This window comes from Macaca mulatta, chromosome 1 (genome assembly GCF_049350105.2).
Source record: "Macaca mulatta isolate MMU2019108-1 chromosome 1, T2T-MMU8v2.0, whole genome shotgun sequence".
Classification (NCBI taxonomy): Eukaryota; Metazoa; Chordata; class Mammalia; order Primates; family Cercopithecidae; genus Macaca; species Macaca mulatta.
The window spans coordinates 180,869,614-180,882,448 of record NC_133406.1 but is presented as its reverse complement, the minus strand read 5'-3'; the positions used below and the strand labels follow the sequence as shown (position 1 = coordinate 180,882,448).

Here is a 12,835-nt window from a genome sequence, read left to right as displayed (position 1 = left end):
ATAGACCCCAGCCAGAGGTTGCACTAGAGATAAAGGAGGATTGGGGATCACTACAGAAGAGGAGTCAGGTATTGCAGGATCTAAGCAAGATGTCAGGTCTACAGTCAAACAGGCTTCAGCTGCAAAAGCTGATTATCACTGACTGAGAAACCGGCAGGCCTGGACCTGCTCACACGAAGCCCTGGTGGATGCAGTGGTTGTCTGTGGGTGCAAAAGGCAGACATAAAAGCATGAATAATTACCAACTATCTGCCAAGTCCTTGTCGTATGTCCTCTCCAATCCTCCTACAGCACTGTGAGGTAGGCAGCATTACCCCCACCTTATAGTTGAGAAAGTTGAGTTTCAGAAAAGATAGCTTGCCCAGAGTCACCAGACGGTAGCAGAGATAGGATTCAAATCCAGATCTGCCTGGGTGCAAAACTTTAGGTATCAACCCATTGTAACAGCTGGAGGGGAATCCTGCCCTCCACCTGCTCTTTAGTTGCAGTGCTCATGTTGTTGGTTGCCAAGCCCCGGGTGCTGGCCATTCTTTCAAGCAAACTCATATCCAAACCAAACCTGACCTGAGTTCTCACTGCTTTAGAGAGAAAGGAAAACACACACAAATGAGGCAAAAAACATGACACAACAGTGAGGAGCAGCTTAATAGAAAGGAGAAGGGCTGAAAGACCTTGGGCAAGATAGCTAACCTGTCTAAGCCTCAGTCTTTCCCTTTGTGGTGGGATCATCCTGCTACCTACCTCCTAGGGTCGGTGGTAAGGATTCAGTGAAAGAACTGTGGATAAGGCCCTTAGCACAATGCTTTTCAGACAATAGGCACTCTACAAATATTGTTTCTCCATGGTTCTCTCTGTGCCTCCTAGCTAGGAGGTTAATCCCTAAGAAAATCGTTCTGGTTCCTACTATAAAGCCAGTGTGTTAGGAAAAATGTAAATGTCTATATATAATTCTATTAGAAACCACGTGTAGCTCAATAATAAAAATTTTAATCACTCCAGTACACACCTCCTTTCACTGAGAAAGGAGGTTTTGTTTAATACATGCATGTAAAATATAGTTAGCTTTGATGAATAAGAATTGCCATGTGGCCAGAGTGGTTTATGAGATTTTTGTTTTGTTGCCTACTGAAAGCTTTTCTTTCAAGTTAAAGCCAGACTTGCTTAGCAAGTCATTTTGCCAAGGAGCACATTACAGGTTTTAAATTTTGACCAAAAATACTTCCCATATGTGAAGAACATAAATGTGGCTTTCAAAAGAGCCAAAGAGAACAAAAGCTGGGGGAGGTGAGGAAGAAAAGACAAGAATGACAGAATGGACTGGCATGTTGTAGAGCTACAGTAAACTACAGGACCCGATGCCACAGTGAGCTGGAGTCCCAGTGAGGCATCCGGAAGGGATGCCCTCTCTTTTGAAGATCAAGACTGGGCGTTTGATCTTCATATTCAGAGCATAATCTGTGTTGTTGCCAGTTGCACAGGGGAGTGTAAGTTCCAAGAGGAGCAGTAAAAATATTGTAAGGCAACCCTGGAAACGCCCAGCTTTAAGAATGTACCAAATCAGCACGTGAGTTAACAAGCTAGAACGCTTAGGTTTTAGTATCAACATGATCTGCTATTTCTCCCAGGCCTGAGGATAATCAAGTTCTTTAGATTTACTTATCTGTTTTTTGTTTGTTTGTTTGTTTGTTTGTTTGTTTTTCCCTCTGGCCACTGACCTGTGAGCTCTTGGAGGGCTCAGAATATCTTATAGCCTGTTCTCTGCACCCAAACAGTTCTTGGCACATAATGGGTATTCCATAAATGAATAAATACACAAACACAAGATGTTTTTCTGCAAAAAAGAACACTGGTAGAAGTAAAAAAGCTCACTTTCAGGTCAATCTTCTATACGTGTTAATATGTTTTAATTTAAGCAACTGTCAAACGCTTTAAAATGTGATTTGGTCACTAAGGATTTTTAAAAATCATGCCTTATACCTAATGACTTGGTTTTTTAGTTTTTTATTGTACATACACACACATACATGCATAACCACACAACTTCATTTTGGGTTGTAGCTCAAGCTGAGAACTTTTTGCAAATTTTCCCTGTTGTTACAGACTATTTCCTGTATGGGAAGCCAGAGGTGTTGTATCCAGAAACACCCATTGTTCACCAGGACTGCAGGACACATGCTTTCAGAATTCAAGGGCATAGTTACAAATAATTACCATCAAGAATTTAAAATGAAGGACATCGTTGCTAAACAAGAAACTAATGACTGAGTGGAGCTGTGTAATGTAATTATACTTAAGATGGGACTTCTGACGAATTACAGAAGAATCTTTGTGCTGTCTCATGTCTCCATAAATACACTTAACTGCTATTGACAGTAATGGGAGGGAGTCTTGAATATGAAAAGCTTTTTTATCCTTTTATGATTTCTAGAGGGAGAACTTAAAAGAACAATTACGTTTTTAAAAAAGAAGTTTCTCCCAGTACTTCTGAATATTTGACAATCCTATAACATTTGTAAAACTAAAGTAACTTAAATAAAAGCAAAGACTTCTGCTAATAAATTCCAACTTCTCAGTTTAGCATTAACTTGCCCATTAATTTTGTGGTCAATTTTCATTATGCACAGAAAATCATTTAAAACTACGTATTAGCATAAATGTTTCTAAAGACCTAATTTTTATTTAAGTCCTGCCTTAAACCATGATTAGAAGTGCTTCCTTATTAAAATCTAGAGTGAGCCTGCCTCCCTACTGTATAATTTTAAACACATTTGAAATATAAAATGATGTATTTATTAATGTTCGTTATTTAGGCAAAATCAGTAGGGATGCCTTCCATTTGAATACTTCTTTACAGTTTCCCTATTGACTGCACATACATTATCTCATCTGCCCCTTATAATAAATTGGTGGGGTAGGCCTGACAAAGTGCGATCCCCGTTTACAAATACCCAAACCGTATCTCCAGGAGTTTAAGTGACTGGTTCAAGATTGTGTGACTGGAACACAGATGCAGAACCACTCTGCTGCTTCTTCCTAAACAAATTAAATTAGCTTATTTGTGCAACAGCAGATGATTCATTAGTTTCCTAATTGCTCTCTCTTCCCTGCTTCCCTTCATTAGCATGATGTATAAATATCTAGGAGGCCCCTTTTGATACTCATTGGTTGATCAAAGTACTGAATTATTTCTATTGGCAAGCAAAGGTAAAGTGAGAAAGCCTTGAGCCATGGAATCATTGAGTCCTGCATTCAAATCACAGCTTCATTACTTAACTACTTTACACAGTTTGTGAATTCATCCATACCAGTTAACCTGTTCGTCTTTGTTTCTTATCTACCAAGTGGGAGAAAATCAAATCTGCCTCATGGTTAATGTGAGGATTAAATGGGATAATATGTAAAGTGCCTAGCATAGTACCTGACATAAAGAAGTATAACAAATATCAATTTTTCTCCTCAACTAATTCATATTTTTTATATAGAACTTCTAGAAGTATGGCTTCCAGTCAAGTTGGAAAACTTTATATCCAGTTTCTACAGGTAAATGTCTGTGTTCCATCAATGACACCAACCATTACTGAGCTCTTACTGTGTCAAGAGTGCTGGAATGGTCCCTGTTGCATGGTGCACACAGGGGCCAGCACCGGGTTGAAGAGAGAGGGAACGTACATAAAGAACTGAGAACCATGGAAATCTTGTGCCAGTGGCCCATTGAATGCTACCATTGATAGGTGTGTGTGGAAAGGCTCATGTGAAAATAATTAAGGCTGAAACATGTCCAGCCCTGCCTTTTGCAGCTCAGCTAAGCTGCACGTACTCAAAGCCTTTTGTCAGCAGCTTCAGCTTTATTCCACCTAGAGGAAACCTAGCCTGAGGCAGGCAGTACAGAACATGCAGTTCAGACCAGCCTCAACCCTTCCCAGCCAGTAGGACTGGAATTCGTCATTCTGCCATGAAGCCCTGAGCACCTGGGGCCACACCAAATGGCAGCTTTCTCCCCGAAAGTACAAACATGTTTGCCCAGGCTGGTTTGAACCCCTTGAAACTGCCACACTATGCTTACACTAGGCACAAAGAAAAGTACATATTGATTCTTCTCCCTTGGTTTGCTGCATTATTTCTCAGCCATTTGTCAAAGTGTATTCCTCACATTACATTTTATTCTGTTTGAAACCCTCCCAAGACTCAGGTCTCATGTACTTATCTCATTTTTGGCTCACCACTCCCTTCAAATTTAACTTTTGAAACTGTATCTCTGAGTAGAACCTTGGCTCTCCTTTAAGCATAGGTTAAATTTTCCTTTATGCTAGTCTGACTTATAAGTCATTTCTTCCATCCCGCCTGGCCCCAGAAAGCCCTATCTCACGTTAAACCATATGGAAGGCTTATGTACCTACACCCACCAAAGAACTGACCAGTACATGTCTGATTTGCCCTCCAGATTCCCTGCTAGGGCCAAATGTTATGTGAAAGGCTACCTAAATGGAATCCTGATACGCTATCTAGCTTTTAACAGCTATCTCCCCCAGGGACCAAATCCAGTTCCTTATAATTCTCCAGTCACCAACTTGGGCATTGTTTTAACCCGGTCAGACTTCCCAGAGAAAAATCCAAGAGCCTTAAACCATACTTTGTGTTTAGAAACTCCTATGCCAACCACTCTTGATGTGAGTGACAGCTATTTGAAGGTATTCTCTGAATGCGTCCTGATCCACAGCATGAGATAGTATTTCATTCTCTGGTCTCCTTGTGGTTGAAGGATCTTGTGACCAGTCTGTTGAATGAGCTGTGAGACATTATGTGCGTTATTTCTGGACCAAGTCTTTGATTGTCAGTGTGAGAATCCTCAGAGCTTTCTTTTCTCTACACAACAACCAGCAAATGTTCCAGATGGGGAATTCTCCCTCAGCCTGGGTCCAGAGAGAGGATGGCTGTGAGCAGAGCCCCTCACCAGTGCACAGTGAACATGTGGCTTGATGACACACACACTTTTGTTTGTTGAAAACACTGAGGTTTTAAGTTTGTTTCTTGCCTCAGCATAATCTATCCTATCCTAACTGATGTACCTCATGCCATGAGAGCCACACTGACCTATATGGAGGCTAAATTTGCCATGATCAGAACAGCTGGCTCAGTCTTGCTTGGGGCAAAATTTGCAGTTAAGTGGATCCCTGTGGTCCCAACTCTGAACAACTCCATCACGCTCCCTTTCCTGACTAGCATGTGTTGGGGTCCCAATCTCACAAGAAGTCAGGAGAGCACTTTCTTACTCTCTGCCAGGGTTCCCCAACAGAAGGTTTATTAGTGGGAATGGTGTTTAGGTGCAAGTAATAATAAGCCTTCTGACAGCTAAATTAATATAAGATAGTTGTTATTTACAGGGACAGGCAGCCATCAAGTCAACTTGTGGATTCAACAGTTCCATCAAAGAGCCAGCCCTTTTTATCTTCCTATTCCTCCAGTCTCTGTCAGCTAGCTATTGACCTCAGTTTTGTTACTTCTGATTGCAAGATGCTGTCATCTCTAAAGGCATCTTATTTTCACGGCATCCAAAACATGAGAATCTTCTCTCTATGCCTTCCTTGTTTTTTCTTCTTTTTTTTTTCTTTTTTTTTTTTCTTTTTTGTTGTTGTTGTTGTTGTTTTTCCTGATCAAGGAAGATCCCCCCAGCAGACTTCTCCTTAGGTTTCATTGGCCAGATTCTGCATCATACTCCAGCCACTATGGATTGCTAAAACTGGCATAGAGAACTCATGATGCCTTCCCCGGGACTGGGTATATTGCTGTTCCAATGAAATCATGGTTCTGTTAAAAAGGGAGGGAGGGATTGGCTTTTGTGTAAGCGACTAACACTATTTACCAAAATAACACTAGGTTTCATTTTTAAAAAAGAGCCATGGCCAACTAAGTTTGGGAAACACTGAGTTAGATATGTCTTGTTACTATAGAATATCTTATACCTAATCTTGTAATATACTCATGTGCATTGTGAGCTACCTAGAGAAAAACAACCTGTGAAGCATTTCCCAGACTTACTCCTTTAGACAAATTTTTTTACAAAGCATTTTATTACACATAATGGAACAACTACAGTATTTTCAAGGCTAAATAACCAAATCATCATGTTTCACCTGAGCTGTATAGATGTTTTTCTTTCATGTTACCTGTTGGAAGGTTTATTCAGCAAATTGATAGCTCCTATAATTAAAAATTTGGTTATCTAATTACAGAATTAAAATGATATTCACTACTGTATCAATTATTGCCTTATGGATGAATGTTGCTAATTATCAATGTTTAAACTAGTCATTAGAAATAGGCTCAAAAATATCTCTACTTGGAAATATAAGAAGTTTCAACTGAAAGTTGTCCTTTCAGTTAAATTAAATTGTAGCTCCAGACCATGGGTCAAACTAATGGAATAGCAAGTGTCACATTAACTAATTATTAACTAATAATACAATCATGCATTTCTTTGTTATCTTTTTAAATTTAATATTTCCATCCATTCTAATTTTGAAGTCTTTCTTTTCTTTATTCTACATTCCAGGTAGAAAACTCCCTAGTAATACAGAGCAGGCCAAGAATATCACGTCTATCCAACTTACTTCCTCTCCTTGTGCACACCCTAACTCTAAACCATACATACAACACAGACAACCTTAACATATTAGGTCTTTTGCTAAAAAGAGTAAAAAGTCATTTCCTTAAGATCAAGCAACTACTAAAGGATAATGTAGCTAACATTAGCTATTTTGTGACGTGAAATTTTTAATACTAAATATCATGAGTTGCATTAAAATTGTGCTGATTTAAATTTTAACCTTGTATAGATATTTTCATATCATTTCGACAATATACTTCTAAGCTGTTTATTTAATGATTTTGTAAGAGGTTTCTGCATACACTACAAGATAAAAACTTGTTGCAATTAAAAAGGATTTGAAGAAACGATAAAGTTGAGTTATTTTAACAGTAAACATGTTTATTTTTTGTACAAATGTGCGTTTTCCTTTTTGACATCTACATAGTAATTTTCAAAGTATAATTTCTGAAACATATGGCTTAGCTGTTCTACACAGGTGCTACACAGAGCTGGGGAGCATATTGTGCTTATGTGTATTCAAGCATATGTTTCAATCCTACTCTTTTTACAATAAACCCTTCATCGACTTCCTGCTATTTATATTAGGAACATGTATTTGGCCTTGATTTCACCTGCTCTTTTTGTAGAGAGACTTACAAAGAGACTCTGGGAGGTTATGGAATCTACAGGAAATAAATACAATGTTGATTTTGTTAGAAGGTGATTGAGTTGGTAAGGAAGTGGTTAAAAAAATAAACCTTTATGCCTGTAAGTGCAGAATGAGATAACAATGTGTCAGTCTTTTCATTTTTTTCTGATTATTTTACTGTCCCCAAAACCCTTTTACGTTTGTACAAAAACTTAACTCAGCGTTTAAAAAATATTGTTTCTCATACTATAATCACAACTCTAGTTTTAAGAATGAACAGTTAATATACCCATAGGAATAACTAATAATAATAGTAGCTATCAGTGGATAAATGCTCACCATGGGCAGGCTCTGGTCTATGCCTGATCCCACTTAATCTTCATAACAAACCTGAATGATCAGCACTGTTATTTATATTTTACAGATGAGGAAAACGAAGCACAGAGCAATTAAATAACTTGCCCAAGGTCACCCGAGATGTCTGGCTGAAGTTCTTAACCATTACCTTACACTAATCAACAGCAACAATAATAATAACCACCTTTCTAGGATGCAAATTATGTTCCAAGAACTTTCACTATTTCACTACATTTCCATAGCCCCAAGAGTAAATAATATCCTGTTCTATCGAAGAAGAAACTGAGGTTGCAAGACATGAAATTACTTGCTGAAGGTCACACACTGGTAAGTAGCACTAAATCACCTCCTATGAGTGTCAAAAGATAATTGGGGCTGAGGTGGAGCTGAGATTTTTAAAATATCAGTGGTAGGAGATAGACAATGTGATGCCTCATTTAAACTACATGGCAGTGGTGTCCTATGACTAGGAGAGGAGAAGCGGGAAAAGCTGAGGCCTCATGAAATAAAAATCAAAACAAAAAGAAAGCTTGGTGATGCAATTAGTATATAGTCCCATTTCGACACGTAATGCTCAGAAAGAGTGAAGATTTACTGCTAGAGGGACTATGTTTTTAACTATTTATACTCCAGACACAAGCTGCACTGCTATAGAGTCAGCAATTTTTTTTTTTTTTTTTTTTTTTGGAAAGGGCTAGATAGGAAATATCTTTTGGCCTTTCATATTATTTGATCTCTTTCACTACTGCTTAACTCTGCCATTGTAACAAGAAGGCAGACACAAACAATATGTAAATGAATGGGCAGAACTGTATTCCAATAAAGTCTTATTTACAAAAACAGGTGGTCCTGCAATGTGGCCTGCAGGCTGTAGTGTGCCAGCCTCTGCTCTGGCATCTGGGGTGGTGGCTTTGGGAGTATTGAGGACCAGTCCCCTAAGTGCGGTCACTGGCATTCTCATAAGTGTAGTGCAAACAGCAAGGCAGTGGGGAAGTTCCTTTTGGGGCACTAGATATTAACCAGATGGAAAGGAGTGCCACTTTGGGAATTACAATATTTCACAACTCCCAAATAAATGTATGATTTGAAGCAGAAGACTCAGTAATAATGGAGTGTGGCACTTATAATGAATGACCAATGAACATTATATTTTTATCTCCAGACAGAAGATACATATGTGGATTTAACGGTCCCAAGCTCTCTTTCAATTCTCCATCAAGTTTCTGCTCTTGTTTTTTTTTTTTTTTCTTTTTTCCTTTTTAAAATAAGTTTAATATGTTTATCAATAAGTCTGAACTCGATCTGGTATATTCATCAAATGATTTCATTTTTCTACTTTCACAGCCCTCAACTCTGTGATGTCAAAATTCCCTTCCCCATCGGTAACAGATCCTATCTGGCTACTTTTCATTATTAAAGGTACAGTATACTTAAATTTATACTAAGTTGTGGCATAACTACAAAGAGAATAATTACTTCTGCTTTCAAAACTCTACTTTTATCTTCCCACACCTCATAGGATATATACCAAGGATACAATTAAATATATTTAGTAATCTTATTCTTAGTAATAATATTAGTATTCATATTTTTAAAAATATACTAGGATGTATTTTTCATAAAGCAAATGTTTATGTCCTTAGAAATCAAGACTTTTTAGAGTGAAATAAAAGGCATACAAATATAAAAAGTTAAAACACTATAATCTTTAATTTGAATAGGAAACACCAGTATCAATTTTTTGTTGTTGTTTTGGCTTTGTAAAATTGCTAGCTCTTTTCACCAAGAATACATAGAAGCATTGACAGGCCAATATCAATTAGCAATCAAAGGGTAAAAATTTTAGTGTCTAAATACCAAAAAAATCGAGTTCCCTTGTTGAAACTGCCAGTACCATATTGAGGATGAGAAATATATAAGATAAGCCTGGGATATCTCATTGTAAGTGAGAGCAAAGAAGCTATCAAAGACTATTGCATCACACTATAATAACATTAGGGCCAACTTGAAAGATCTTGCACTGACCAAAGGCAGACAATTTTTGTATCAAAAAACTATGACTACAATGAATAAACATGTGTGTGTTTATATATGTATAAATATCCATAAGTGGTCCCTAAATATCAACAGATTTTATACTTACCCACTAAATAATTCTGCATCATACTGGTCATCAAATTATATATTCTGCAAATATATTCAGCCAAATCCTTCCACCTGCATCTAAATTTACAGTGATATCAAACTATAATTTTCTTTAGAGGAATCCATGTTTCTCACCAGAAAGCAAGAATAAATGACAGTTTTCTCAAATTTGAAGAACACGAAGATCATAATAGTTGCCATCCAAGTTCAGATCCATGGTCCCTCTAACTTAAGGATTCTCACCCCTAGCTGCATGTTGGAATCACCTGGTGAGCCTGTGCTTTACCTCTAGAGATTCTGACTGAATTGTTCCGGGATGTGACCTGGCATTGCTATGTTTGAAAAGCTCCCCGAGTGATTCTACCATGCAGGTGGCATTTAAAAACACTAAATTGGATGATGGCTTTAACCTCATGCTACCTGTGGGAGGAGGCCCCATGGAACAGGAATAAGCAGGAACATCCTTCAGGAAATGCACCTAAAAACACCATCACCAACCATAGCAAGTCACGGAATGCCAGACATACCAGATCAGATCCTACTACTTATTTAATCTCCTAAAAAAACACTGTAAGGGATATACTGTTATCCTCATTTTTGTAGATGAATACTTATTTATTTAACCAAGATGTTAAATAAATAAATTACCAGTGGTCTCAGAGCCAGTAAATAGTGAAGCCAGGACTCTCACTAGGTCTGCACAATGCAAAATCCATGCTTTTCACCATGCTGCATGCCAGGTATATCTTCTTCCTGAGTCTTAGCTAAGAACAGGCTGCTGTGTAGGTTGAGCAGATAACCGTTCAGTATCAGCCTGTGGTGACGCATTTTTCATTACTCTTCATCAAACAGCCACCTCTGGCGACATGAATACTGCCAAGGTTGCTTTTATAGGAGAGGTGTAGAAGGCAGAGGTGATGCGGACTTACTTGAGAGTACTGCAAATGACTAGTGGTTGTCAGAACCATTCCCTAATGTTAGTAGTTTAAAATAAACTACAAATTGTAAGGGAAGGGATCAATATTTGAGGACTACTAAATACTACTTTCAGTAGATAATCTAGAATTTCTTTATAGGAATTGCTTAGGAGGCATAATGTGGTGGAAAGGAGAAGCTAGCCAACTTGTAATAAAAGTGCTTTTGCAAAGCCCTTTCCATAGGAAATGTGAACTGTTTAGATCAGGGAATTGAAAGGGAAAGTCAGTAGAAATTGTGGAGGAACTAAAGCCCCCACCTTCTAAAAAATCTACTTCTTGTCACTGCTGCTGTCCCTCAGACAGGCAAAGATATTTAGGTAACCATCTGATTGGGGTTGAAAGGAATGAATCGGCTCCTCTGCAAGCTATACCTTGTGATTGTAATTAATTATTACCAATCTTTACCTTTAAGAGACATCTCTTGGTATCAAAAAATTATGATTATAGTGGATTAATAAATACGTACTTATACATCCATGAGCAGTCCTTAAATATAAACATATTTAATTTATACCTACCCATTAGAAAACTCTGCAAGATACTAGTCATCGAATCATATATTCTGCAAATATATTCAGCCAAATCTTTCCACCCTGCATCTAAATCTATGGTGGCATCTTCCCACACACCTCCACCTCTTCCACTCTTGGAGTCCAGGTTCTTACCACATCTAACAGCTTCTTGGCTAACCCTTTTGCCTCCATCCCTCTGCCTGACTATTGCTGCCAGTCTCATCTTAGACGCCAATCCCGTCTTTCACTTGGTCTCCTATATTTTAAGGGATAAAATAAAATAAGAGGAGGGCCCTGGGTATGTGCTAAATGGGCATGTGGAAGTATAGTCCTACCTCACTGTGGTGGAAGTGTAAGAAGCTCAAAAACAAAGGCTGGAATTATACCTGCAAGGGATACTGAGGTCAAAGGCAAGACAGCTGGCCAAGCCAGATTGTTCTTCCAATGGGCCAGGTGAGCAATGGATGTAAGGTGTAGAGCCCAGGTGAGGAAGACAGAAAGCAAGAACTCAAGTAAGAGGTAGTTTAAATGGTTGCCTCACTATCATCATCCAGACAAAATGCTGACGATAGTAGTGTCTTCTTGTATGAAGTCCAGCGAGTATGCCAGGTGTTCCTTAAGGGGCTGGAGTAATGTGGATACCCCTGCCTCCAATACTCGGCACACTTAGGCAAAAGGAGTTCTTCAGCCCACATAATCTCCAATGGATGTGACACTGGGTCTGGCTGTTGCATGGCTGAGACTCTAGGACCTTCTCCTCCCATCAGATCTTTCCCTTCCATCAGGTCCAGTTCTGTCCAGGACTCTCCATAAGGCAATGGTGCATGATATGCACTTCAGTCAGCTCTCATCAGCACCTTCTCCTTCTAAGCTTTGCAATGCTCTGAAGCCCAGGCCAGGTCACAGCACACTGACCCTATAACCAGCGGTTAGGAAAGCAGCCAGCATTTCTCTGGTAGCACTGAAAAACCTTTTCCCCTGAGTTTAAGTCAGGCTGGAAGACAGGGAATTCCATCGTGCCTTTTGTTTCTGTCAGAGTCAAAGCAGGAAATAGCTGCCAGCTAAGTATTCATAACAGGGATTTCAAAACTGGGAATTAGTTGCACAGAAATGGAGGAACTGAGAGCCAAGCATGGGGTAGTGAGGCAACCCAGAGAATCATAACTGAAGGGAACCACTGAGACCCTAGGCCAGAGGGACAGAGGAGGAGGCAGTGTTACTGGCCCCTGGGCGAAGCGGGCACCCTGGCAGGACTGATGACACTGCTGTGGAGTTGCTGCCCAAGACAGAGAGGGAGGGGAGAAATACTCCAGCTTCTTCCCTCTTCCTTCCCTCTAATGTCCCACCAGTGCCTCCCATTGGCCAAATATGCAGAATTCAAGGGTCAGCCCCCTGAAATACAGAGCAGAGCAGGAGAAAGTGAAGAACCAATTTGAAGGCAATATGCCAGGAGAGACCAATTGCCCTTGTTTGTCAACCTTCACCACTGCTCCAAACACAAAGCCCTCATACACAATTCCATAACAAGATCACTCCTGGCTTACATGCCCCACAATTTTTCCTTGTCTTTCTGCCATCCTTGTGCCAACCCACCAGCTATGCCTTATAA

The 12,835-nt window shown here is 39.2% G+C and overlaps 1 protein-coding gene across 1 annotated transcript in view; it reads left to right on the top strand.

Annotated features, from left to right (window-relative positions):
- HOOK1 (hook microtubule tethering protein 1) overlaps nt 1-12,835 on the top strand; it is a 301,302-nt gene that overhangs the window by 180,774 nt on the left and 107,693 nt on the right. The window lies entirely within an intron of this gene.